This window comes from Pleurodeles waltl, chromosome 6 (assembly GCF_031143425.1).
Source record: "Pleurodeles waltl isolate 20211129_DDA chromosome 6, aPleWal1.hap1.20221129, whole genome shotgun sequence".
NCBI classification, from domain to species: Eukaryota; Metazoa; Chordata; class Amphibia; order Caudata; family Salamandridae; genus Pleurodeles; species Pleurodeles waltl.
Genome location: NC_090445.1, coordinates 1,577,971,231 through 1,577,997,458, shown reverse-complemented (window position 1 = coordinate 1,577,997,458; position 26,228 = coordinate 1,577,971,231). Strand labels below are relative to the sequence as shown.

The 26,228-nt window shown below is 42.8% G+C and overlaps 1 protein-coding gene across 1 annotated transcript in view; it reads right to left on the bottom strand.

Annotated features, from left to right (window-relative positions):
- LOC138301163 (uncharacterized) overlaps positions 1-19,966 on the bottom strand; it is a 377,689-nt gene extending 357,723 nt beyond the window's left edge. The window contains exon 1 of the mRNA XM_069241353.1: positions 19,838-19,966. The gene's annotated coding sequence lies outside the window, so the exon portion shown is untranslated. The remainder of the gene's footprint in view (positions 1-19,837) is intronic.
- Positions 19,967-26,228: the final 6,262 nt, after the last annotated feature.

The following is a 26,228-nucleotide window of genomic DNA, read 5'->3' as shown; positions in this document are numbered from 1 at the left end:
CTCTTCGGATGCTTAGAAGATTCGCATCAACATACCCATGTAAGAGAATAATAGTTAGATATACCCTGCTAGATCCACTCTTCTAAAGTGATCTCAACCTCCTCAGGAGCCTAAGAATCAACTGCTAGATCCGAGCATAAATGAGTTCCCATAGGCTAGCAGTCCCATGTGGAACAAACATTCACAAAATATAAAGAACTCCTACAAAGCCATTACTTTCCGGATAAAAATAAAACCCCATCTCTATTAAAGTCTCAGTTGGCTCTGTAATGCTTCTCTAAAGACTATCTTGCAGGTGCCTGGAATCAAATCTGCTATGCAGCACAGGCCAAACATAACCAATACAATTAATATAAATGAAACAATTCTCTATATTTTAATCCTTCCAGGAACATGCATGGTCATTTAAGAACAATTTTCTGATATTTTAAAGAACCACATAAACTTGTATTTTTCTTAACAAAGTATACAACAGACAGAAAACACTTTTGCGTGTTGGGAAAATCGAGGTTGCCTAAGATGGAGGCGTGTGTCAACCAGTGCTCAATTTTTGCTGGGGGTCACTCATTTTGTGGAGACTGGGACTACCTTTATCATTAGAGGTTGACCCAGTACAAGAGAGAGAAAGCCAAAAAGGGGAGAACGGAGGAGAAATAGAAAGACGTGAAAATCTTTCGAACGGAGAGTAAACCTGCAAAAGTGAGATAAAGAGACAGGCAGTGTAGCAGAGTGGAAAATAGAAGCATGAGGTGGAATCAAGATGAGGCAACCTTGGCATTCAGCAATCCTATCATCCAACAGCAGTCTGCTAAGAAAAAAATCTGGGCTCTTGCAGCAGGTAAATATTTGTTTATTTATTACAAATTAGGCAACTGGTTCACCTTTAAAACAGCAGGTATCCGGGGTCTCCATAATGTGGACCGTATTCGGGTGTGTGATGGAAGCCTCACTAATAAGTAGAAAATCAGCCCTGGTCCACAGAATGCGATTTGATCTGCTGCCAGGGCACCCTTCGCAACCACAAATCTTGATTCATTCATACAAGTGGCAGATCAGACGCCATATGAATGACAAATAACAATAGCAATACATAAGAGCTGCAGTTTTTGTACAGCGCAAATATCACTGCTTTGTTGTGTCCTACCATAATCCCACCACTCCCCTAACTCTGTCTGAATATTTCTAGAAACAACTATTTTAGGGAAGTGGAAGGGGCAGTAGCCTGTTTCAGAGTGGATTTGTAGCATATATTTAATGATCACAGTTGTGTTTCTATTTTGGATTGCCTTCATATTTTTAATATCATCCTCTTTCCAAAGGATCAATGACCAGATAATTAACAAGCATTGACAGAGCCAATTCTTTAGAGTTTTATATAATAGAAAAAAGTTGTTATCAGGCTTTAGTAACATTCAGAGAGTGAACAGCATATGCAGCATCATTGCAAACTTCCCTCATATAAATACCTCAGTCACCGTGCAGACTGAAGTGCACTTTTCATCATACACACACAGCACAGCTATCGCTTGTGCAGCCACAGTGCAAACGTCTCTAATGCACACAGAACCATAAAAGTGCAGGCAGCCAAAGCGCATCCTTCACATGCACACACACACACACCAAGGCAAGCTTCTTTAACATACAAAGAAATTTAATCACAGGCAGCATCAGTGCTGGCTTTCATTGCAACTTTGATGGGTCAGAGTCCACTGTTTCATTTTTGGAGCGTTTATGATATACATGTTAGTACTTCAAAGATGGCTAAGTTCATGGACAATGGACAATGATTGACTGATGAGTGGAGGATCAGTTGCACTGCACTCAGGTTTGCTGATCAAGTTATGATGGATGCTATTGTGGTGGTTTGTCACAGGGCTCTGCCTTACGTCCAGCATAGTGACGTTTTTGTCATCCCTCTAGCCGGAATAATCCAGAATCTCAGCCTTCAATAATTTATATATTTGTTCTGAATACTCACCCATGTTTGTGACTTGATGCTCCTACGCTTCCTGTGGACACCACCCACAGGATATGGTTTGCGGATGCATAAGAATGGATGCAGCCATCCATTGCACCTATACCAATACATCAGCAAAACAGGCTAAAAGCTAACAAGACAGAAGCCCCCGTTTTTGAGGACAAGCATTACTTGGTCCCTGACCTCTGGGCCTAGAAAGTAGATTATCTTCAATCTTCTGCTTGGGTGGTCAATAATTCAAGTATTACTAATCACATCCTGCTACTTGGAGCAGGAGTAAATGCTAAAGTCAAAGAATGCCATTATCACTGCCACATCTACAAGCCATTTTTACTGACCAGGTCATCCGCTCAAAACAGTCATGGTTAGATCAGTTGTTTCAGCTAAGACATCCGCCCTGCACTGAGTTTCATCTAGAGTGTCACAGCATACAGCAGCTTCGAAACAAGCATTTACAATGCAATTGGTCTTGCATTTGCTCGAGTTAAAGCTATTGGTGTTGTAAATGGATAAGTTCACTTTCTTTGCCACATAATTCCATTGGCCTTCATATAACTAAAGGGCTAGCAGGCGCACTGAGGTCAGGACCTTAGTGTTTACTTATATAGGTTGAGAAGTGTTTGAAAACCATTCCATGTACTTAGTAGTAGCACTATAATTGTGCGTCGAGCAAGAGGTGCAGAATGATTTAATTGACAATGCTTACCAACATCTAAAGCATAGACAATGAGGCATGAACCCCAAATTAAATGCAGCATTTACCCACAGCATGACATTAGTTTATTAAATTGATTTGCGCTAGTGGATGCCACTTATCTCTGCACAGGAACACATGAAAATGTGCCTCTCTATGTGTTTAGTCAATCTTCTCTGAACATCGGGGCATTTGTTAAATGTAATGTAACTTGTTGTAGAAAAATGGCTCCCTGTAGCAGTTACCCCCACTTTTTGCCTGATATTGATGCTGACTTGACTAAGAAGTGTGCTGGGACCCTGCTAACCAGGCCCCAGCACCAGTGTTCTTTCACTAAAGATTTACCATTGTTTCCACAATTGGCACACCCCTGGCACACAGATAAGTCCCTTCTAAAAGGTACCAGTGGTACCAAGGGCCCTGTGACCAGGGAAGGTCCCTAAGGGCTGCAGCATGTGTTGTGCCACCCTAAGGGACACCTCACCTAACACATGCACACTGCCATTACAGCTTGTGTGTTGGTGGGGAGAAAAAGGCAAAGTCGACATGGCATCCCCCTCAGGGTGCCATGCCAACAACCCACTGCCTGTGGTATAGGTAGGTCACCTCTCTAGCAGGACTTACCAGCCCTAAGACAGGATGCACTATACCACAGGTGAGGGCATAGCTACATGAGCACTATGCCCCTACAGTGTCTAAGTCCATTCTTAGACATTGTAAGTGCAGGGTAGCCATATTAAGTATATATGGTCTGGAAGTTTGTCAAAACGAACTCCACAGCTCCATAATGGCTACACTGAATAATGGGAAGTTTGGCATCAAACCTCTCAGAATAACAAACCCACACTGATTTATTAAAAAATGCACACAGAGGGCATCTTAGAGATGTTCCCTGTATTTTACCAATTCTTCAGTGCAGGACTGACTGGTCTGTACCAGCCTGCCATTGAGATGAGTTTCTGACCCCATGGGGTGAGAGCCTTTGTGCTCTTTGAGGCCAGAAACAAAGCCTGCACTGGTTGGAGGTGCTTCACACCTCCCCCTGCAGGAACTGTAACACCTACCAGTGAGCCTCAAAGGCACAGACTTCGTGTTACAATGCCCCAGGGCATTCCAACTAGTGGAGATGCCTGCTCCCCGGACACAGTACCTACTTTTGGCGGCAAGTCCAGAGGAGATAATGAGAAAAACAAGGAGGAGTCACCCACCAGCCAGGGCAGCTGAGGTGACCCCTGCCTTAGGAAATCCTCCATCTTGTTTTGAAGGATTCCCCCAATAGGAATAGGGATGTGCCTCCCTCCCCACAGGGAGGAGGCACAAAGAGGGAGTAGCCGCCCTCAAGGACAGTAGCCACTGACTACTGCCCCCCAGACCTAAACCCCCCCCTAAATTGAGTATTTAGGGGCAACCCTGAACCCAGGAAATCAGATTCCTGCAACCTACAACAAGAAGAAGGACTGCTGACCTGAAAGCCCCGCAGAGAGGAGGGAGACACCAACTGACTTGGCCCCAGCCCTACTGGCCTGTCTCCAGACTCAAAGAACCTGCACAGCGACGCATCCAGCGGGACCAGCGACCTCTGTGGACTCAGAGGACTGACCTGCACCTAAAGGACCAAGAACATCCCGAGAGCAGCGGCACTGTTCAGAAACTGCAACAAAGAAGCAACTTTCAAAGAGACTCTAACTTCCCACCAGAAGTGTGTCTTCACACTCTGCACCCGACGCCCCCTGCTCAAGTTTGGAGAAAGCAACAATGCAGAGAGGACTCCCAGATGACTCCAATGCCGTGGACACCCTGAGTCAACCTCCCTGCACCCCCACGGCGACACCTGCATAGAGGATCCAGAGGCTCCCCCTGACCGCGACTGCCTGGTAACAAAGGATCCCGATGCCTGGACCAAGCACTGCACCCACAGCCCACAGGACCGAGAGGACCCACCTACCAGTGCAGGAGTGACCAGCAGGCGACCCTCATCCTAGTCCAGTTGGTGGCTTGCCCAAGAAGCCGCCCTGTGTCCTGCCTGCATCGCCAGAGTGACCCCCGGGTCCCTCTATTTTTTTCAATAGCAAACCCGACGTCTACTTTGCACACTACACCCGGCCGCCGCCGAGCGTGTGTTTTGTGTGCTTGTGTGTGTCCCCCACAGCGCTCTACAAAACCCCCTGGTCTGCTCCCCGAGGATACAGGTCCGGAGCAACCCTGTTCTCCATAGGCGCCTATGTGTTTTGGGCCCTCCTTTGACCTCTGCACCTGACCAGCCCTGTGTTGCTGGTGCTTTGGGGTTGCCTTGAACCCCTAACGGCTGCCTATGCCCAGGAGACTGACTGTGTAAGTGCTTTACTTACCTGAAAAACTAACCAAAACTTACCTCCCCCAGGAACTGTTGATTTTTGCAGTGTCCACTTTTAAAATAGCTTATTGCCTTTTAACCAAAACTGTGTGTACTATTGTTTTAAATCAAAGTTCTATACTTACCTCTTTGAAGTACCTTGCATTTTATGTACTTACCTCAAATTTGAATCTTGTGGTTTTAAAAATAAATTAAGAAAATATATTTTTCTATATCTATTGTCCTGGAGTTAAGTCTTTGAGTGTATCTTCCTCATTTATTGCCTGTGTGTGTACAACAAATACTTAACACTACCCTCTGATAAGCCCACACTACCACAAAATAGAGCATTAGTATTATCTCATTTTGCCACTATCAACCTTTAAGGGGAGCCCTTGAACTCTGTGCACACTATCTCTCACTTTGAGATAGTATATACAGAGCCAACTTCCTACACTTGCAGAGAAAGAAATTAAAACATTACTAAGTGCTGCAAAAACCAAGACACCTGTTCATGCCAACTTACATGTCAGCGCCTCCTTCTAGGCTTACCCCTTGCCTGGTCTCAATTGGGCTATGCTGGTTACAATAAATTTGCTAAAAGTAAAAATGTATCGCTGCCAAATGTCACAGAATTGTGTGGAAACCTTAATAACTGGCCAGAAGAAGAATGGACAGATGTCTGGTATGAGGAATTGGGCACTGAGACCATTGACAGTGTTGAGGGAGATGCTGAATATAAGGTTGGCACTGGGGAATTAATAGAGGGGATACAAAAGTGAGCAGCAAGCTGTATCCGGCACTGAGTCGGAAAGGTCAGACTCTTGTGTTAAGGTAGCAGGCTGTAAAAGGGATGTGAAAGTAACACACTGGACTTAACAGTCACATATGGGGTATTCGCCCTCTTGAAATCCCATCAACATCTAGCCACTACCTCAGGTCACAGGAAAAGCGGGCAGAAGGAGGAGAAGTATGAAACACTAAGTAGCTTAGCTGTCACATCTGAATGGTGCATCAGCACAAACAGCCGAAGGTACACAGGCAAGCCTCCACAAGGACATGCTAATGGGTCCAAAGCACGAGCTAGACAGCCAATATTGAAAATGGAAGAGCAAACACATCTGAATGCTGGAACATTCCAAAAAACACTGTGCATGCTAAACGCAATGAGTATACAACCAGAAATGCCTGCAAAGCGTTATGGGGCAAGTTTCCCCGGGTGCAGTGAATATTGCAGTATCTGCTCTCCTGCTGTGACGGGAGAGCCACATTGAGGATTTCTGTGTTTTTTTATTAAAGCATTTACCAATTTCAGGCAAAAATTTAATGACTCTTATTATGTAACAGTGTAAATCAGTTCGCACTCTGACCACTGTGAGCGACATGGCGGCCATGGTGCGCAGACAAAAAAAACAAGTAGTTCGCCCTCGCTAAAGTATATCGGCAATCATGCAATTATCCCTGTAACAGGGTCGGTGTCCAAGGCGGCAACCAAACCGCCACATGGTGGGACAAATGTAAAGCATTTACCAATGACATCAAATGATTTTTGAAAGGCAAACCCACAAATTAATGAAAGTGATGGGTGTGAGGTGGGAGTGGTTAAAAGCCCACAATACTTACAACAGGTCAAAGCGCTTGCGCGCTCAACCTAAAAAGTAACTAAGATCACCTCTAGCCTGTTAGATGCAAATAACACTGTAATTCATCTTTGAAAGCTACCAAAACTCAAAATTCCCATGTTGCAAAAATTAAAAAACACCTTTAAAACCCATCATTTAAAACACAAACCTTTGCGTACTTTTTAAAACGCAAACCTAGACCCTACAAAAAAAAAAGCTCTATCTTAATCGTGGCCACCTATGCCTACCTGCTCTGCCTGCCTTGGAAGTAGTCCATCCTGAGAAGCCTGTCTAGTTTTACAAAAAATAAAGTTCAAGATTCAGTACGTGCGTGGTTGTGCATAGGAGACTGTTACTACCACGTATGTTTTGCTAATTCCTATTGTCTGCTTTTTGTGCAAAAACACGCATGTGTTCTATGAAATGTTTGTCACTCTCACCCATCATGATAAAAAGTACCATGCCTTTTTTCCCCAAAGGGGTTTTTTAAATCGAGTTTTCGTTCACACCTTTTCAAAAATACATATTTATGCTATTGCTTCATAATTAATTCCAACTACAGCGCAGAGGAAAATAACGTATTGCCACGTTTGAAAAGGCCACACATTGAATTTAATGCAGGAATTATTGAAATAAACAGAATGACACGACCGTAAATGTCATCATCGATGAAGGTGACACAAAATACAAAAGGAAACAAAACAAAATGTATTGAAAATGAAAAGTGAAACAGTTGACATAAGCGAGCCTATTCAAAGCCCCACGGCCCCCACGAGCATAAGTGCAAAGGAGAGACACAAAAAAAAAAGAAATTTGCTCGCAGTCAAACTTATCGACAAACACGCAATTATCCATTAAATAGGGTCAGTGTTCAAGACGGTAACAAAACCGCCCCAAGGAGGGACAAAAGTAAAGCATTTACCAATGTTAACAACGGATTTTTGAAAGGCAAGCCCATAAACTGGTGATAGTGATGGGCGTGTGGTGGGTGTGATTAAAAGCCCATAGATAGGTTACAACAGGTCAAAGCGCTTGTGTGCTCAGGCTAAAAAACAAGTGTGTATTACTGCCACTTTGGTTCGGAGTCAACTCATACTTCCAGTCGCACGAAGACTGCTTTGATCACTGCACTAAAAATTTCAATTTAAGACTTTGAGCCTGATCACAGGTTGCATGGTACTGGTGGGGTGCAAGCAAAATTTACATTCCAGTGCAATAACATCATGCAATAACTGTACAAACCAGGGCTAAATTTGTAAATAAAAACACGTCAGTGCACAAAGCCCTCCCCTTAAACACTCGGCTGCTGGAATTAAATGTGCGAACACGGAATACTGTGGCAGCGTAATCCTGAAGCCATCTTGGGCCTCTTCAACAAATTTAAAGCCATTCCCTGCCCCTTCAGCTCACTCTTGCAGCTTTCTGCTTTTCCTCTTTGTGACGCTCTTTCATTTTTCTCTTACTCCGTCTTTCCCATGTGTCTTTGGCTTACAGTAAATGGTTGAGGCAGAAAAATAAGTGCCGGGCCTAAAAAATAAGTACCAGTGCTCCGCATAGGAAACAAGCAGCACAAATTGAGCACTGGTACAAACACACACTGACCACCCGGATTTACAGGTCGGAAAATCCTGTGTAATTCCCACTTCCATGGGATTGAACATATATGTATATTTACTGCCTGCTCTGAGTAGGTGATAAATGTATGTGGGGCCCTCTGTGTGGGATGTGGTGGAGGGAGGAAGATGTGGGGTGTGGAATTCTCCAGTCTGCCAGGAAAAGAGGAGAAGGACAAGGCTTGAATGCTGCTGTAACCACAGTCACATGCATTTTCACTGGATGGAACTGCCACCCGTGAAAATGGGCTCCAGTGTTTCAACAGCCCCCAGGAAACATGGTTGCGGGAGCACTGGCCAACACATGATGAGGTGGAGAGAAGTCCCATACGGTAATACCTTACCGATTCACCTGGCTCATAATTAGGCCTCTTTTCTGATGCACTAGAGTGAACTGGGTACTCCGCCGGCCCACTTGGCCAAGTTGCTTGAGTGTTAGGTTTCTAAAAAGGGCCTGTACTCAGTGATTGGAATTCCTCGAGGATTCCCACATGTCAAGAGGAGTTTAGCAGAGGCTGTGTCAGAGATCATGTGGCAAAGCTTTGCAAGACTCTTCTTGCCATGCAAGCCTCTGGGAGCCTAAAGACTGTGAAATATAAGCATAGAAATAAATCAAATAAACGGAGCTGCCGAACAGATGAAAAACTGCACTTATAGTGCAGGCAAATCCCAAAACAGCCTTTACAGCTTTGGGGTCCTCATCAACCTTCTATATCTATGAGGGGCTCGAGACGGTGAGGTTTCATAGCTCTAAGCTTTCTTTTGGAGTGGCTGATGTTTTATCTCAGTTTTGACTGAAAGTAGTTGCTAATCAGATGCTGATAGAACGATGTTGTTACCAGACTCTTCCTGATAGATTAGAAGCTGGTTCTGCAGAAAGTTAATTGCATTTGATCCGGAAACCACAGACATGACAATATTACATGCTGTTAGGGCAGGAAACCTGCACAGAGGCCCGGTGAGAGGCAAGAAGACATTGTGTCTGCGGCTTCCACTGCTATCATCGATTCAGGCTTACTTCAAAGTTGAGAAATGAAGGTGGGAGAAACACTCTTCACCGGTAAAACCGGCAGAACAATTTGTGCTCTGAGATAGAACCAGAAATATTTGCCAATTAAAAATACTTTGTTTCCAGTTTCCATAGCATAGACCTAATTTACTTTAAATGACAGTTCTCTACTACACCTCCAAATGTACAAGGCTGGATTAACCATTAAGCAAAATAAGTATGTGCTTAAGGCATTCGGATGGGGGTGGGAGACCACAGAAATTCTCCATTGCCCGATTTACCATGGACCATATGGTGCAAAACTGAAAATGGTGCAGGTGAACCAGGTTCCACAAAGAGGGGCTCCTACAATAAATGAAAAAAGTACATATGCAGGACTGGATTAAGACCTTTAGAGGCCCTAAGCACTAAAAAGATTTTGGTGCCCTCAATGTATTTCACTAACCTCTATTATATACTATTTTTATTATTCTATATAATATATAGAATAATATAATAGAATAATAAAAATAGTATATAATAGAGGTTAGTGATATACATTGAGGGCACCAACATCTTTGTAGTGCTTAGGGCCTCTAAAGGTCTTAATCCAGTCCTGCATATGTATGTGGGGTATTTATAAAGAGTAAAGGTATCAACAAAACACTGCCGCTGTGTAAAGTCAAAGGTAAACAAAACAAACATTGGCAAACCAATGGGTCTGGCTTCAATGTTCCCATGTAAGTTTATAAAGGGACTCATTAATGCTGTTTATCACATTTAAATAACATAAAGTAGATAGATGCAGCAAGAGCAGACCGCGCTTTCCTTGAAGCATCTTACCAGAGCCCCTCTGAGCAACATCCTAAGACTGCGAGCTTCCACCTGAAACTGCAACAAGAGTATAAGGCTCACTAGCAGGGCCGGCTTTAGGGCAGGGCGACCCAATGTTGCGTTAGCTCTGGTGATTAATGTTCCTGCTGGAAAGAGTTTTGCCTACTAGCAATTTTGAGTCATCTTAAAGTAGCGCGGAGGATTAATGTGCCAGTTGCACAGAACATGTAGCAGATCACAGAACTGAGTGTGACTGGTCAATTAGTAGCAGTATGGAAAAATGAAATGCATGTCAAAGATGAGGGGCACTGTTGGAGTGTGGTACTGTGGGAATTTTTAGAGAAGGAGGTCATGGGGTGGCAATAAAAATAAAAAAAAGACTGCTGCAACCAGGCGCCACCAGTGCTAAAGCTGGGCCTGCTCGCTAGACCCATGATGGAAATGTTTCCTGACATTGTTCCCTGGTAACTATGTCTAATCCATTTATTAGACACCCACAAGTGATTTGACATTTCTCAAACTTCTAGATAAGTTCAACACTATCAGACACATCCAATTCTAGAACAGAAAAAGAAACTTCACAAACGTTTTCACAGGTTCACCGTTACAAAAGACATCCACTTCTGGAACAGGAAGTGATGCACACCAGCCCCCTGTCCAAAGGAGACCCTTATGTAACTAGGGGTGGACACAATTTGTTAAGGCGAAATAGGAGCCTAAAGGTTTTTACCAATTAATCTCCACATAGTCACCCTAATACATACAATGTGCAGGGATGAAAACAATTTCTGACTGAAGGGTCCATAATGCTGGACCTGAAAACATTAACAGTGGATCCAAAAAAACTGGAACATTTACTGTATTCAAACATAATTTCCACTTGCTACCTCAATGATTGGACTGGATTCCAAACCCATTGGATATCTCATTGACCATGCCTACCAGATAGTGCTTTTACTGCTTTTTAAGCCTTCATTTTTTCACGAGCTTCGGTCATGTTCACTGGCGAAAGGTATCACAGCAATTATCCCTAATTTTTGTTCCGAGTATGATGATTCATAGTGTTGATAATTAAAATACTGTGAGAGCATATTTGTGATGTACACTAAATGCTTAAGAGATTATTAGCAGGCCTCACACTGTACTGGGTGTTAAAATAAATCAATGCAAATGCATTAAGGTATTTCCGATATATACACACCAGACAATGAAAATGGTTGCATTGCCTTTGTAGAACTGTTGAAAGTCTTATCAGAGGAAGCACACTTTATGTTTATTATGGTCCAGCCCCCACTGTTTGGTAAGGACCAAACCCCATTTTGCTCGAGTTTATCACATTTAAAGACGGGCCTAATGTCTGTGCCAATGCGGGGAAAAAGCAGCAAAAATGATTATCTTCTGTATGTGTTACATACAGAAAGCAAACAATTGAATGTAACAAACAGTTCAATAATTGAGTGTATTTTTCATTTAAGATAGTCCTCGTGCATTCCAATGGAAGCTGAACTACTGCTCTTGGTTGGGGGGGGGGGGAGAGGAAGAGTCAAAGCCACACTAAGTATATTTTAAAGAATTGGTAAAAATATGACTTGGAGCTCTGCTGCAAGAGAGCTGTGCCCTAAAGCCAGAACTAAAAAGGTGAGAACACAACACCAACTACAACTGCCAGTATGGAGAAAGCAATATTGGATGTGGGAAAGTGTAGACGCCTGAGTAGGAAAGGATTTACCCTGGGCACAAATATTGTAAGGGCATTGCTACTGATGGCTGCTTTCAGAATGAAAGACTTGCTCATGGTTTTGCTCAAGACGCTCGTTTAAGGTACCTTGTTTTCTTAACTCTCTTCTGGACATGTTATCAACTGTGCAGGTCTTAAATTGGCAAATTTGTTCCAGGAGATAAAGTATATGGGATGTGGGCCTCAGCCACAGCTCAGGATAGGAATACTTGCAGGTAAATAAAACGTGAAGTAAATGTCTTGCTGGAACGAGGTCTTTACTAGGGAAAGTACTGCACAGACTAAACGGCCAAGAGCAGTGGGAATACTCGTCAAAACTTGAAGGGCCAGAGCATGTGACATTTGATAAAGGACTCTGGCCTGCTGCTGGTCTTCAGACTTCACCATGCTAAATGTCAACATCTCCAAATTCCTCTACAAGGAGGGCTAAGATGCTAATGTCTAGTGTTTTTGTTGTGAATAGGATAGAACATTAGCCCTAGAGTAGAAAGAAAATCTAGAAGATAGAAAGGCACCCCCAGAAGGGTAGCTCCAATACAAGCAAGTAAAATAAGACCGTATGCCCCCTTATGCCCCCTGCGTACCAAAAGTACTGATATTTGGGTACATAGGGTCCCTCAGATCACTTTCCAATAGTACCACTGAACCTGCTGCAGTAACGATAGCTACGTCATTAGACATTCCCTAGTAGATAAAGTCAGCCCTATAGTCCAGCCCTAAGATAAAATGTTAACCTCTTGATAAAAAGATATCCAATAGGATAGAAAACAGCCCTTGGGATACAAAGTAGGGCCATGTGTTACAAAGACAGCCCATGGGAGAAAAAGAAAGGCCAGGGAAAAGGAATACAGCACATGGGTCCAACAAAAGGCAGCCCATCAGATGAAATGAGAGAGCATGGGATGGAATGACAGGCTTTTATGATAGAAAGATTGACCATAGGCTAGAAAGGCAGCATATGGTAAAAGAAAAGCAGCCTACTGGATAAGAAAGACCGCCCATTGGATAAGAAAGACAGCCCATGGAAAAGAAGAACTGTCTATATGACAGAACAACTGGTCATATGATAGCAAAAGAGTTCATTGAATAGAACAGGGCTCAGGACAGAAAGGCAGCCCGCAGGGTAGAAAAACAGCCCAAAGGGTAGACAAAAAAAATGCCATTCATGTGATTGGTATTTCATAATCATCTTGACAGGTTTATCCAAAGACTACCAGCGGAACCCACAGAGATTCCTGAACCAGGAAACCAAAGCCTGCATAATCTGGGAGGATATCGGACCACATGTCTCCGACACTAAAGTTGTTGTACTGAATCCTCATGAAATAAAGAATCGTATGTCTGTATACCACTGGAAAAGTATATGGAGTACCAACTTCATGTACTTTCAACCGCTGGTACCCACTACGATCCCACCCTTAAATGCAGGTCAACCCATGCACATATAATTTAGCTAAATTCAGGTAGAAAAAGCTGGGAGGCGAAGACAAGCAGGAACAGGGAACCCAGTTGTGAAAATCTTTAAATTATCTCCTTGATATGCCGGTGTTGTCACCTATTTACGAAGAACCTGGAGACAATACCCTGTAAGGAACGCTTCCTCTATGCCCCCAGTGAAAATGATAAATTGGAAAAGGAGTGGTCCACCCACCTCTTCATATCAATTAAAGATAACCCATTGATCACGGACCATTGTACGTTTGAGAATACAATCAAGCTTTACCTGGCCTGGACTTGATTACCTCTGATAAAGTGGAGATGTTAATAACAAAATGCTCAAAGACATATGAACACGCTAAAGAGCCCGTAAAGTGAGGCATGGCACATGATCAAATGTACAGGATTAAAGATGGCCCCATCGTGTGGCTATTTAGCCATTAAGGTTTGGAAGATAGCCTCTATAAGACAAAAGTTAGTCCCATTGGAAAGAATACTACACTTGAGGTAAAAATGTAGACCAGATTGTGTCTGGAGGAGAGCTGGAAAAGCTCAGGATCGACATTAGAGGTCAAGAGGTTGGGCGCAATGGAATACTTAACTCTTTTCCAATCAATTCATTCACATTTTCTCTCAAAATATCTGCAGGTCACTGTACTATGACTTGAATTCTCTCCAGCTCTGTAAACCTGTTAGGGTGGAGTAGAGACCGGCGCTGGAAGAAACCCTTAGTATAGAGCGATGCAACAGCATATACCTGTGGGGCATGTGCACCTTCCTTCCGTATTTGATCTGGGTTCTCTCAGCCGGCCAGGAACACACCCACCCACCCACTTCTGAGGCACCGCTTGCACACCAGGAAACCTGAGGATGGGGAAATAGACTGTCTCCTGGCTCTGCCCAAGGTGCTCAGAGGAGAAGTGCAATCAGTGCTTACACCAGACACGTCATTATCTCAAGAAGAACCGGTAGCTGAAGGATTTGTACCCACAAGGAGTCTGCTCCAGGAGAAACACCACACACATGCACACAGCTAATCTGGTTCTAAAAAGTTCAAAATGATAAATGTTGCGGCTAATCCGTTTACTCTTACAACACTACTTAGCCATCGGTTACATAAAAAGAATTAATGTTTTATTTAAATCACGGGTGGAACTGTTAGATATTCGATTCAGTCCTTTGTCGGATAAATAGAGACCAGGTGGTCTTTAAAGCCAATATGGCAGTCCATTGCTGGCCTTACCTTGTCAATTACATAAACTTAAATAGAGCCTACAACAGAAACAAAATTATTATGTACACTGTGGCGAAACTGTTCTGACAAGAATGTTACATTGAATATTGCAGATTTCACAAGGTTGCAACACTTTAACTCTGCTTTTGCCACCGCTTCTACTCTCTTAGTAGAAATAATTTCTCCACACTTGGCTGGGATGCGGCTAATACCGGTCAGGGGGCTGCAGAATCACAGGGCCACTCTGTGGCAATCTCAGGGTCTCATGTTGAGAACCATTTGGTAAATATGATCCTCACACTTTCCTGCTTGATGTATGGAAAACAGCATGTTTTCTTATGACATCTCATTTTACCACATCCTGTTATTATACCACTTGTGACGGACGTGGTGTTCGGAGAGGAGCTCGAGCTCAGCAGGTAAGGCACGAGCTCAGAATCACAAAGTGGTGCGCACAGGGTGTGTATTTTTTAAGTTATATAGGAGTCTTCGGCTAACCTGATTTGGAAGCGATATACTCACAACAGGTGAGAGAAGTCAATGGTAAAATCTTCTCGATGGAAAGGGCCTTCCAGTGCCAATGCAAAACAGGAGAGGCACACCAAGGCCTCATTTTCTCATCCCAGAAGGAAGGAAGGCATAACATCCTTTAGTCACTTTAGTGTGATACAAAGATGAATTTTAGTGAGTTGGGTGTCCCTCCTCTCATGCAACATGGATAACACAAAGTATAATTGAAGAGCGGCCCTTTGTCACGAGCAACATCTTTTTAGACAAAAGAACTTTGCATTCTGGGACTTGCAGATCTCCTTGGTTTTTCCCACTTCAGAAAATATGGACCTATAAGTCCCCGCATGCAAAGTGTTGTGGGTTAAAAAGTCAGAAATTAATGAGGTGCCACCCAGGACATGTGGCTCTCTGGAAGTGATATACATCTATTTTGCTAGTGTATGTGATGTCCAGACCGTGAGACCTTTGCTTCATATCCTGTACATTATAGAAAGGTCCTCACAGTCGTGAAGGTGACACTCTCTTCCACAGCTGTCCTGTGGTTCTGGAAACCAGTTCTGCATTGGATGGACCGGACACCATAATGGTCATGACTCCAGTGGTTTCTACGGTTGTGCGGCCAAAGCCTGGCTCACCAGAGGTGATGTGAAAGCTGGTACCAAGTACTGCCCAACTCAGTACATTCACAGCCTGTAAAGTTCAATAGGTTGTAGTGGAATCTTCCGAATTCTCAACGAAAACTAGGAGTAGGAAAGGGACCCCAATTTCCATAAGTTATTGGAGGCAAAGAAGGGGGAAATGGGGGCCTGTCCCAGTCAGAGATGGGTTGAGAGAGCTTGGACATGTCTTTAAGTACCAGGTGATTCTTATCTCCACTGCTAGAAATCATGGACCAGAGGAGCAGGAGCCATTAAAGCATTGTCAAACTGGTTATCATGTGCTGCACTACAAAGACTGTTTTTCATGGCCAACAGCAAGACATGTGAAGACTGATGCTCAAAGGTTGAAGTGCACATCTCAATGCGGAAGTATACCTAAAAAGGATCATGAGGCACCAGTCAAACAGGTGCCAAGGAATGCTATCTTGCAAGTTTACAATTATGAGCAACTACTTTCTGTTAATACTAGTCATTTTCTGTTAGGCAAACGATCTTGTTTAGAGACTAAAAAGGTTCTTACTATGTGGTCCTCCAAATCGGGATTAGTCTGCTTCTTGATCACAGTGCGTCACCAATTAAAGGGATTTTATAGGTTTTGCCATTGATCTGAATCACTATATTCTTTGTTGCTGTTTCCTAGTGCAGTAGGTCGAGTGCTGAATCTTGTGGTACAAAAGTGTTCAATTTCATTCTTACTCCTGTCTGGACTCACGGAGAGAGCTATTGTTGTTCCATTTTTCCCATGTACTTGAAAATCAATATATTCCTATTTCCTTTTTAAATGTATTCCTGTCTGTGGTTCTACCACTTTATATTTACTTATAATGGGTTACCTACACCTTTTCTCCTCTCTGGTCTTCTGAAGAAAAGACGTGTGTTACACTATCTCCACCAGTGGTCAACCCCACCCTAAAAATCATACACTCACAGCTCAGTGAAAAATACACTGGTGCCCAACTATTCACAACTACTTATAATCCTCCTACAATGGAACACAAAGGCCACCACACCCACACAGTGGGCACAACGGAATTAGAGATTGAACAGAGCACAATACTAGAAAACACATCATCATTGGGAACCTCAACCTGTGAACAAAACCTGGACCAGGCGTAAACATACTTACAGACAACTCAGAGTGCATTGATAGTGCCAGATGTGCCAATGCTGATAAAATGACATCTGCACTTGACCTTGGTTCATGACTAAATGAGGCTTTACTGACAAGGCCAATGCTCTTGTCTTGGGAGGGAGAGTTCAGACCTAGCACATAGCCCACACATTTCTCTGCAGCTTACCTCATGAGTGTTACTCTGTTTTTATAGCACTTGACTCCTGCCAAACGTTTCTAAGGATGAAATGACTCCTCATAGACACAATAATTCCCCTTTCCTTTTCACCATGTTCTGCAAAAGCAACACAGGGAGTTGTTTTTAAGACAGAACTGCCTGTTCCCTTTCCCTACCCCTCTCCTCCCCACTAAAATGTTTACAGAGCATACCAGTGACAGGAGAGCTTCAGCTGCACACACTGCTAGTGAGCCGTGTATTATTTACATTGCAAAATACTGACATATATTCATTTTGAGGGGATATGTCATTGTCCAGGCAGTATGTCAAAATCTCACTTTTATTCAAGAAACCATGAGAGAGAAAAAAACAACCCATGTAGAAAGACATAAAGAAACATATCTTAAACTAGGAAATATGGTAGAAACTGTGGTCTGGTTAGAAATAAAAAAATATGTAAAATTAAAAACAAAGGGTAAAACATATAGTTAGGAAACTTTATTTATTGTTTCTATGCAAACTAAACTTAAACTACACAAGCATTAGACATTTTAAAGTTACACGTTAAATGTATAATTTACGCACCAGCTTCAAATTACTATAACTTGTGCACCTCTGAACACAGTGTTGTCAACTCGCTAGCCACATTGCAAAACTATAACCCATGTCTTTGTGAAGTACTGTGTTCTCACAAATTATCTAATTTGAGATGTTATAAGTGTTGATATGAAAGCTATGATTTCACATATCATTAGTGATGTAATATGAAAGCATGTAAGCAGTGCATAGTAAAGGTGTGAGTTATAGTTACTATAAAATATACATATATATATATACACACACACACACATATATTTTCATATTCACTGGAAAAAACAAAGGTTAAAGGGATGTAATAATTAGGTATAATAATGATATTTCATGAGCCACACAGTCCTAGAGATGAACACCTTTGCATACCTGAGCCACACAGTCCTAGAAATTACAGGTTCTGTATCCCTGAACCACAAAGTCCTAGAGATGACAGGTTCTTCATCCCTCAGCCACAACAGTCCCAGAGATGATAGGTTCTGCATCCATCAGCCACACAGTTCTAGAGATTACAGTTCTGCATCCCTGAGCTACATAGTCCTAGAGATGACAGGTTCTGCATCCTTGAGCCACACAGTTCTAGAGATTATAGTTCTGTATTCCTGAGCCACACAGTCCTAGAGATGACAAGCTCTGCATCCCTGAGCCACACAGTGCTAGAGATGACAAGCTCTGAATCCCTGAGCCACACAGTCCTAGAGGTGACAAGCTCTGCATCCCTGAGCCACACAGTGCTAGAGATGACAAGCTCTGCATCCCTGAGCCACACAGTCCTATAGACTACATGCTCTGTATCCCTGAGCCACACAATCCTAGGAATGACATGCACTGTGTCCTAGAGCCACCCAGTCCTTGAGGTGACAGGCTCTGTATCCCTGAGCCGCACAGTTCCAGAGATGACAGGATATGTATCCCTGAGCCAGTCTGAGGAGCCACATGGTCTGAGAGGTGAATCCCTATGCCATAGGTCTGGGTGCAAGGATGTCTTCAGTGCTATGCATTAGCCACAAGTGACTGGCACAGTGAGAGAGTGAAAAGGCTCGTACAAGCAGTGTTTTAACAACTAGAGGGAAAGGCTACAAATTAGAGGGGACGGCTGCAGTGCATCAAACCATAGCAGTATCATAGGGGAACTGACACCATACAGTTCTATTCCCGGTGGGTGAGAGATGTGTCTGGGCCTCGGGGGGACTAGCCAAGTAAAACTGAACCTACAGAAGTTTTAAAGAATGTGACCGGGCCGCAAATGAATAGCGGTGTGACAAGACCCCCAGAGGACTGCCAGAGAGTGGCTGATACCCCACGCGAATATAAATGACTTTACACGGAGATTTGGAAAATTATCACCCAAGCCTGGAGGGCCGGCACAGAGGGATTACAATTTAAGAGGGTGGCACAAGGCGGCCAAACCCCAGGTGATGACAGATTGACTGAACCCTGTGGGAGCAGGCAGACGTGGTCTAACCCCAGAAGCCGGTAAATTGAAAAGACTGACTACCCATCCCAAGTGGACTAATATGAAATCAAATTCCGTGGGGTTATGGAGGGCGGGGTGGTTTCCTGGTACGATGCGATACAACGTGAGGGGCGTAGATGTGTGACTAGCACAGTGACCGCCAGTGCTTTAAATGGAAATATAGAAGTGTAAGTACTCTATCTAGAGTACCTGTTTGCTCCTGAGAAGTGCCCGTACTCATCCATTATAATGTATTGCAAAAGTGCTGAGAAGTGCAGGTACTCTCCCTTTCATATTAAAGAAGTGGAGGTACTCGGAACTCAGTTCCGTGTTAGTGACACCGAATCCCCAGGCGACACTAAGAGTTTGAGTTAAATAGGTGGAGACGCGTAACTGAGATCGATAAGTCCAGAGTGGCTGGACATACGTAGGAACTAAGAGGACCTCCCATGGGCTAGCCCAGATATAGCTTACCCCGCACGGGGACTGGCAGAGTGTGAGTGAGTCTCCAGTGCGTGGCAGAGTATGACTGAAACCACGAGCGACTGAGGTCACACCAGTAGCAGTCACACCTGCCTAGTGATATCCGAAACACCTTCGGCCAGTCCTGGCTTTTACAATTCTTGACGTAAAAGGGATTTTTAAAGCCATACTTACAGTTGAGAATTAAACTGCAAGTCCCAGAATGCAATGTCCTTTTTCTCGTTCTAATGGCATTTTCCTCTAGCAAGTGAACAGTTATTTGTTTCCATTAAAAGCAGTGTATACATCATGAATAGACAAATAATAACACCAGAGTTTTCAGCCTGACACTGTGGGAACCTGTAAAATGAAGTTGGGAGAATTTTTTAAAAAAGCTCACCACAAATTCCTGGGGCAGCAGGACTTTCGTCTCCCTTTTGCATGCAGCACGCTCAGTTCACCTGGTTGTTTCACTCTGCTGGCAGTAGTCACTCTCGCACATTCAATGTCACTGTGCTGGCAGAAGGCTCTCCTCCTGGGAATCCCACTCTGTAGAAACTCTCACGTTCTGCCGCTCTCTGCGGGCAGCAGCAGACTCTACTTATGGGCGTCTCGCTCTGCCGGTACTCTAACGTTGTGTCGCTCTCTGCAGGCAGCAGCAGTCTCTTTACTAATGGATGTCTCACTCTGTCGGTACTCTCACGTTGTGCAAGGTCTCTTTCCTTTCTGGGTGTCTCACTCTGCAGTTTATTATCTCTTGGGTGTTCCGTCTCCCCTTCAAGTAATGTCTCTTTCCCTGGTTGCCCTCTCTCCTCAGCACCCCGACTCCCCCCTCCTAGCAGAGGTACACTCCTGCAAGCCCTCACGTGGAGGATGCGAGAGCTGCCTCCTGCTATGTGTGCTCTCCTGTGCTGTGGGGCAGGGTTTTTTTATTCATTGATACAGGAAGTCTGGACAAGCCGTGTCAGCCTCGGGGTTTTGTTTGCTGCTGAGTCGAGGAGGGCCCGCCTCTTCGAGGAGAGGGGGTGGAAGCGGCAAAGGAAGCCCTCCCCTCGCACCATCTAGGAAGGGCTTCCCAGCGCTGTACATCAGGCGCTGCAGACCTGCTGATTACTAAACATTCCGTGCCTCTGCTTGGGCCTGCTTACGAAGCTCACAATGCACACTCATGGTGCTTTAGTGACATGGCAAGCCGAGCAGCTGTTGCCAAAGTAAATATTAGTGGTGCATAAAATAAAACAATGGTCCCAGTTGTGGTCATTGCTGTTCTGTAGGCCGCGGCTTTGAGGTCCGGCTAAGACACGTAGTTAATAAACAATCACAATAATTACGCAGCATCTCTTCTTTGCCGCTTTCCCCATCCATTGGTCTGTTCAAGCATCATTCACATTTTTTATACCGCCAACCACAGCATACATCATCCATTGGCTCTCTTGCACTGTGAGTGATAGGTTTCTTCTCCTGATAACGTGGGCAAAGTCGCCAAAAAAAGAGTTCACTTCTCTGCCAGAGCTACTGGTTCACCTCTTATTGTTTATTTGTTTGTCAAATCCTATTTTCATGTTTCATATGTTTTGAAAACATTCAATGGACAGAGACATATCTACATTTTTGAGCTGCTGAGTGTAAAGTAGATATAAAGTAGGCTTTTTTGAATACGCACAGCACACAGTTGATGGTGGCTTATTAATGTGTTTTCTCTTTGGTTCATTGCAACAGCATTTCTCCATGAGTTTGGTGGTGGCACCATTATTTTTAGATTTTGGTCACCTGCTTACCACAATGGATTTTGTCTATTACCAAAAATGCTGCCACTGTGGGTGACCTGTCACAGCCACTGCAATTAGATCTATGCAGTCATGCTTGCCAACCTTATGGATTAACACGTACGCTAACTCAGTTTCAGCAGCTTCAAGCTGACAGATTTATTAGTGTATTCTTATTGCATTTAGCCAGTGAAGAGGGTGGAGTTCTTGTGTCCATTTCTACCAGTTAAAGAAATATAAACACAACAGTCTTGCCACCCAGAGGCTGACAGACATTGAGTATCTATTGCAATCCACACAGGGTAACCCAATAGAAATCCGAAGGGCCTGGGTTAATCATATTACAAAACTACATTGATCCATCTGGAGAAAAACGCTCAGCAATGGCATTCCAGTTATAGTCTATACACAATAACAATAATAGTCCAAACATGCAGCATAAACACAAAAAAAATTAAGAATACATCAATTAATCCACATAGAAAAATATACACTTTCAATAATTCACTATATATTTATAGAACATCCTACCATATCAAAACAGAAAAAAAGGACAGAAAAAGTGCAAAAGTAAAGTGCTCGTGATTAGAAACACAGAAATTGACAACCAATCTCCCACATATACACTAACACATTGAATTTAAGAAGCCTGTTGGTTGACCATTTCCACAATGAAGTCAAAACTCCTTTTCGTCCGGGTTATATTCCCCAATTTTGTCCGCCACTTGATTTCGTAAACCAATCCAGGCTAAAACATTATCGTCGATGTTTCGACCCAATAGTAACACTAGGGCCAATTCTGGGCTCCAAAACTTATCTTCCTCAGGACTCATAGTAGGGAACATCTAAAATCACGACAAGGACAAAAATGTCCAACCTTAATATTGTGTCACTATACTGCTAATTCTATGCTGCATGTATTCTACATCATTACTCACCTATAAGAAACAATCAGCTCCAACTTCCAATATACACCTTTTCAGTCAGATCCCCAAGTTTCCTCAAATCTGGAGAAATAAACTCGCCAAATCAGATACTCTTCAATCAATATATTGCTTCCTGAAAAGCCCTGTCCTTGTCTTGATTGTAGATGTTCCCTACTTTGAGTCCTGAGGAAGACCCTTTTTGGAGCCCGGAATTGGCCCTAGTGTTACTATTGGGTTGAAACATCGCCGATAATGTTTTAGCCTGGATTGGTTTACAGAATCAAGTGGAGGACAAAATTGGGGAATATAACCCGGACGAAAAGGAGTTTTGACTTAATTGTGGAAATGGCCAACCAACAGGCTTCTTAAATTCAATGTGTTACTGGATATGTGGGAGATTGGGTGTCGATTTCTGTGTTTCTAATCATGAGCACTTTACTTTTGCACTTTTTCTGTCCTTTTTTCTGTTTTGATATGGTAGGATGTTCTATAAATATGTAGTGAATTATTAAAAGTGTATGTTTTTCTATATGGAGTAATTGATGTATTCTTAATTTTTTGTGTGTTTATGCTGCATGTTTGGAATATTATTGTTATTGTGTATTGACTATCACTGGAATGTCATTGATAAGAGTTTTTCTCTGGATGGATCATTGTAGTTTTGTAAAATAGACATCAAGTATCAGCCATTCATGTGCTACAGTAGTGTGGTGGGGCAAAGACCACTCTGGCAGTGGTGGGGCTGAAGTCTGTCACTCACACTGGCCCACTTTTAGCGTACTACTCCACCTGCACATAGATGGAGATACACAAAGTAGCGAAAATTGAAGCGTTAATGAACTTCAAGTGTAAAATATATTTTGTGGTGAAAGGTGATGTGAGTACTGTCCTGAAGTAGAAGTCCTGAAAGCCAGCTCCTAATAATGTATGCAAAATGGGTGTTACAGGGTGGGAACAGCACAGTCAAGACTAGGTTGTTGCACAAAGCCAGAACTACCAAGCTAGAGTGATCTGACTTTGCATGAGATCCTTACAACAAATTAACCTGAGTGCAAACAATGACCAAGTAAAACATTGAATAATATTTTCTGGTGCAAAGTGTATTTCTCTGCAATGATACATGTATGGCACAACTTACCCATGGGCAGTTATAGGTATTTGTACTAGAGAGTGCTCTTCAAAACAGAACTCATGCATCACACAGCCTTCTTTCCTTGCCCAATAGCACAATGTCTCACTTCTCCAAAATGTGGCTATTTTTGCGGTCTTTGTAAATAGGGTGTTGCACAATTTTTTAGAGTGCTGCACAATTTTATACCCTTGACACAACGCAATAATGCACTCATATTTAGTAAATATTGCCCTGTGACTGCAAGGCACAACTGTAAAGTCCATGCATATGCATGTCACCTGGATTGCCATCTCGACAATACCTTTTTCAAATGAAGATGGCATAAGGTAAGGTGGCTCTGCACTTAGGAAATTGAAATCTTACATATGAAACAGACTGTCACACCTCGTGCGCCTCTTTGACACACTCTGCTGACTTCAAAGGAGTTTAAGTGGATGCTTATTACAATAGCTCTCTTGCTGCCTGCCTTCCTTTGTTCTGCAGTGCAAAAGCATTGGAACATGTGTCATAATCTACACTCCACGCAACCCATTCTGCTTAATGAAGGAGATTTACCCTCCCCATCAAGGTGCAAGGTAAAGGTTTGTGATGGTAGATGTTCAAAGAGGAATTTCTTATTTTTGTCTTCAATTGTTTCAACTAAAATGATTCATAAAATGGCACAATCTAAAGGTATTGACGCATTTGTTACAGAACTGCATCCCATAAGGTTAAGCAACTCAGCAAAATGAATGGAACACATGCAGAATGAATGTAACACATATCTCAACAAATACAGCACCTAGCAAATTACTATAGACATATTTCTGAATTGATGTGATGTATGCTAGAATTACTATGCTACTCAGAAAAAATATGATTAACATATATGCAAAACTAAAAAAAAGACATACTGAAATGAGTATCACAAACAGCAAACTTAACATGCCCTCGCTAAAATGAAAATGACATATGTTGAAATGATTATGACACTCAGTGATGTTTATGACACTCATCAAGAGGGAAACGGGTTGCTCTAATATATTTGACACATTGAAATTAATATAACCCTGTTGAAATGAACACAATTCATTGAAAAGAATACGATGTGCATAGTGTAGTAGTGTTGTTAGTATTTGTATAGTGCTAGGGAAATATCCATGGAATCGAGATGCATACTTTCTATAGGCTCCATTTGTTACATTGTGAAGACCATCAATTGTGCCTGATGTTTGATCGACTGTGTGAGATTAGTAAATAATATGTTAATGTTTGGTGTAGGAGTGATTGTGTAGATTGATATGAAGGTAAAGTGTTTTCAAAAATGTATCTGGGAAATGTTTATGGCGAATGGTATGGTGGTGTGTTCTGTTTAAGGATGACTAATTGAAGGAGTGTTTAGAATAATGGGGAAAAGCAATGTTGCTGAGTAGAGAGCACTGTTTGACAATCATATGAAGACCTTATTATAGATTATGGACCTCGGTTTTTGTACATGTTATAAGAACTGTTTTTACTGTGCTGATTGGCAGTATCTGTTGGGTAGCCTAAAACTGGGTGTTCTCTAAGTCTCAACTGGGATATGTCTGTGTGAGAGATCTTCAGCAGAACATCCTGAAGAGGTTGACAAGGTCCACGCTGCAGGACAGAGCACAGTTGGCAAAACAGATTCAAAGCGGTGTGTTTGCCTAACACTATCGGCTACTTTAAAGTCATTCAACTACATAGCCTCCCATCCATCATCACTAAAGTGCTGATTTGTTGTCAGCATTACTAAGCACATAATAATAAAAAGAATGAACAATTATAACTTATTGGATGACACACAGACTGATTATGCTAACATTTAAACAAATGTGACACAGACTAAAACTAAAATTATACACACTGAAATGAGTAAGACACATGTTGAAATGGATAAGACACATTTTTACATTAATAGAGAAGCAGCCCAAAAAGGTGATCTGGACCGAGGTCGGTCAGAAAGCCCTTCACATCCTCAAGGAGGGCATGTGTAGATCACCTGTTCTCTAGGCTTCTGACTTCTCCAAGGATTCATTGTGCACATGGACGAATCAGAGCTTGGGATAGGGGCTGTCTTAGTAGGGTTATATGAAAAGGACCTGGACCAACCAGTAGTTTTCATTAGCAGGAGGTTACTTACCTGGGAACAGAGGTGGAGCGTTTTTGAGAGGGAGCCTTTGCTGTGATCTGGGCACTGAAGAAGCTGAGACCATGCTTGTATGGGACTCACCTCCTGATTCAAACGGACCATAGGCCCTCATATGGCTCATGCAAATGAGGAGTGAAAATCCCAAGGTATTGGGTGGTCCATCTCCCTACATGGAATGGACTTTACTTTGAAATGCCGTCCTGGGTCAGAACACGCCAATGTTGATGGTCTCTCCAGGTTCTTCTGCCATACTGATGAGAATTCCCAGGAGGTTGAGTAGTTTTCACAAATTTCAGCTGGGAGGGAACATGGTAGTCCTGTCATGCTTATAGTGGTGTCTCCCCACACATTTTATGTTGCTCCCCCATTTTTGATGATCTCATTTTTGTTAGCCCTCGGACTCTTAGCAGGTAACCACTGCTATCAAGGGTAAAAGCACCTATGCTTCTTCCCTAAAACATGGCAACATCGGCCTACACTCAAGTGTACATTTAAAGTACTTGTAAGCCACTAGTAAAGTGGTACTACATGTACCCAGGGCCTATAAATTAAATGCTACTACTGGGCCTGCAGCACTCTTGTGCCACCTACTTAAGTAACCTCCTAAATATGTCTCAGGCCTGCCATTGCAGCCTGTGTGTGATGTTTTAACTGCCATTTCGACTTCGCAATATAAACCTATTGCCAGGTCTAAACCTTCCTTTGTAATATATATAAGTAACCCAAAAATAGCCCACAGGTTAGGGTGCAATGTATTTAAAAAGTTCGATATGGACTTTTAAGTTTTAGATGTCCCGGTAGTAAACAACTCTTAA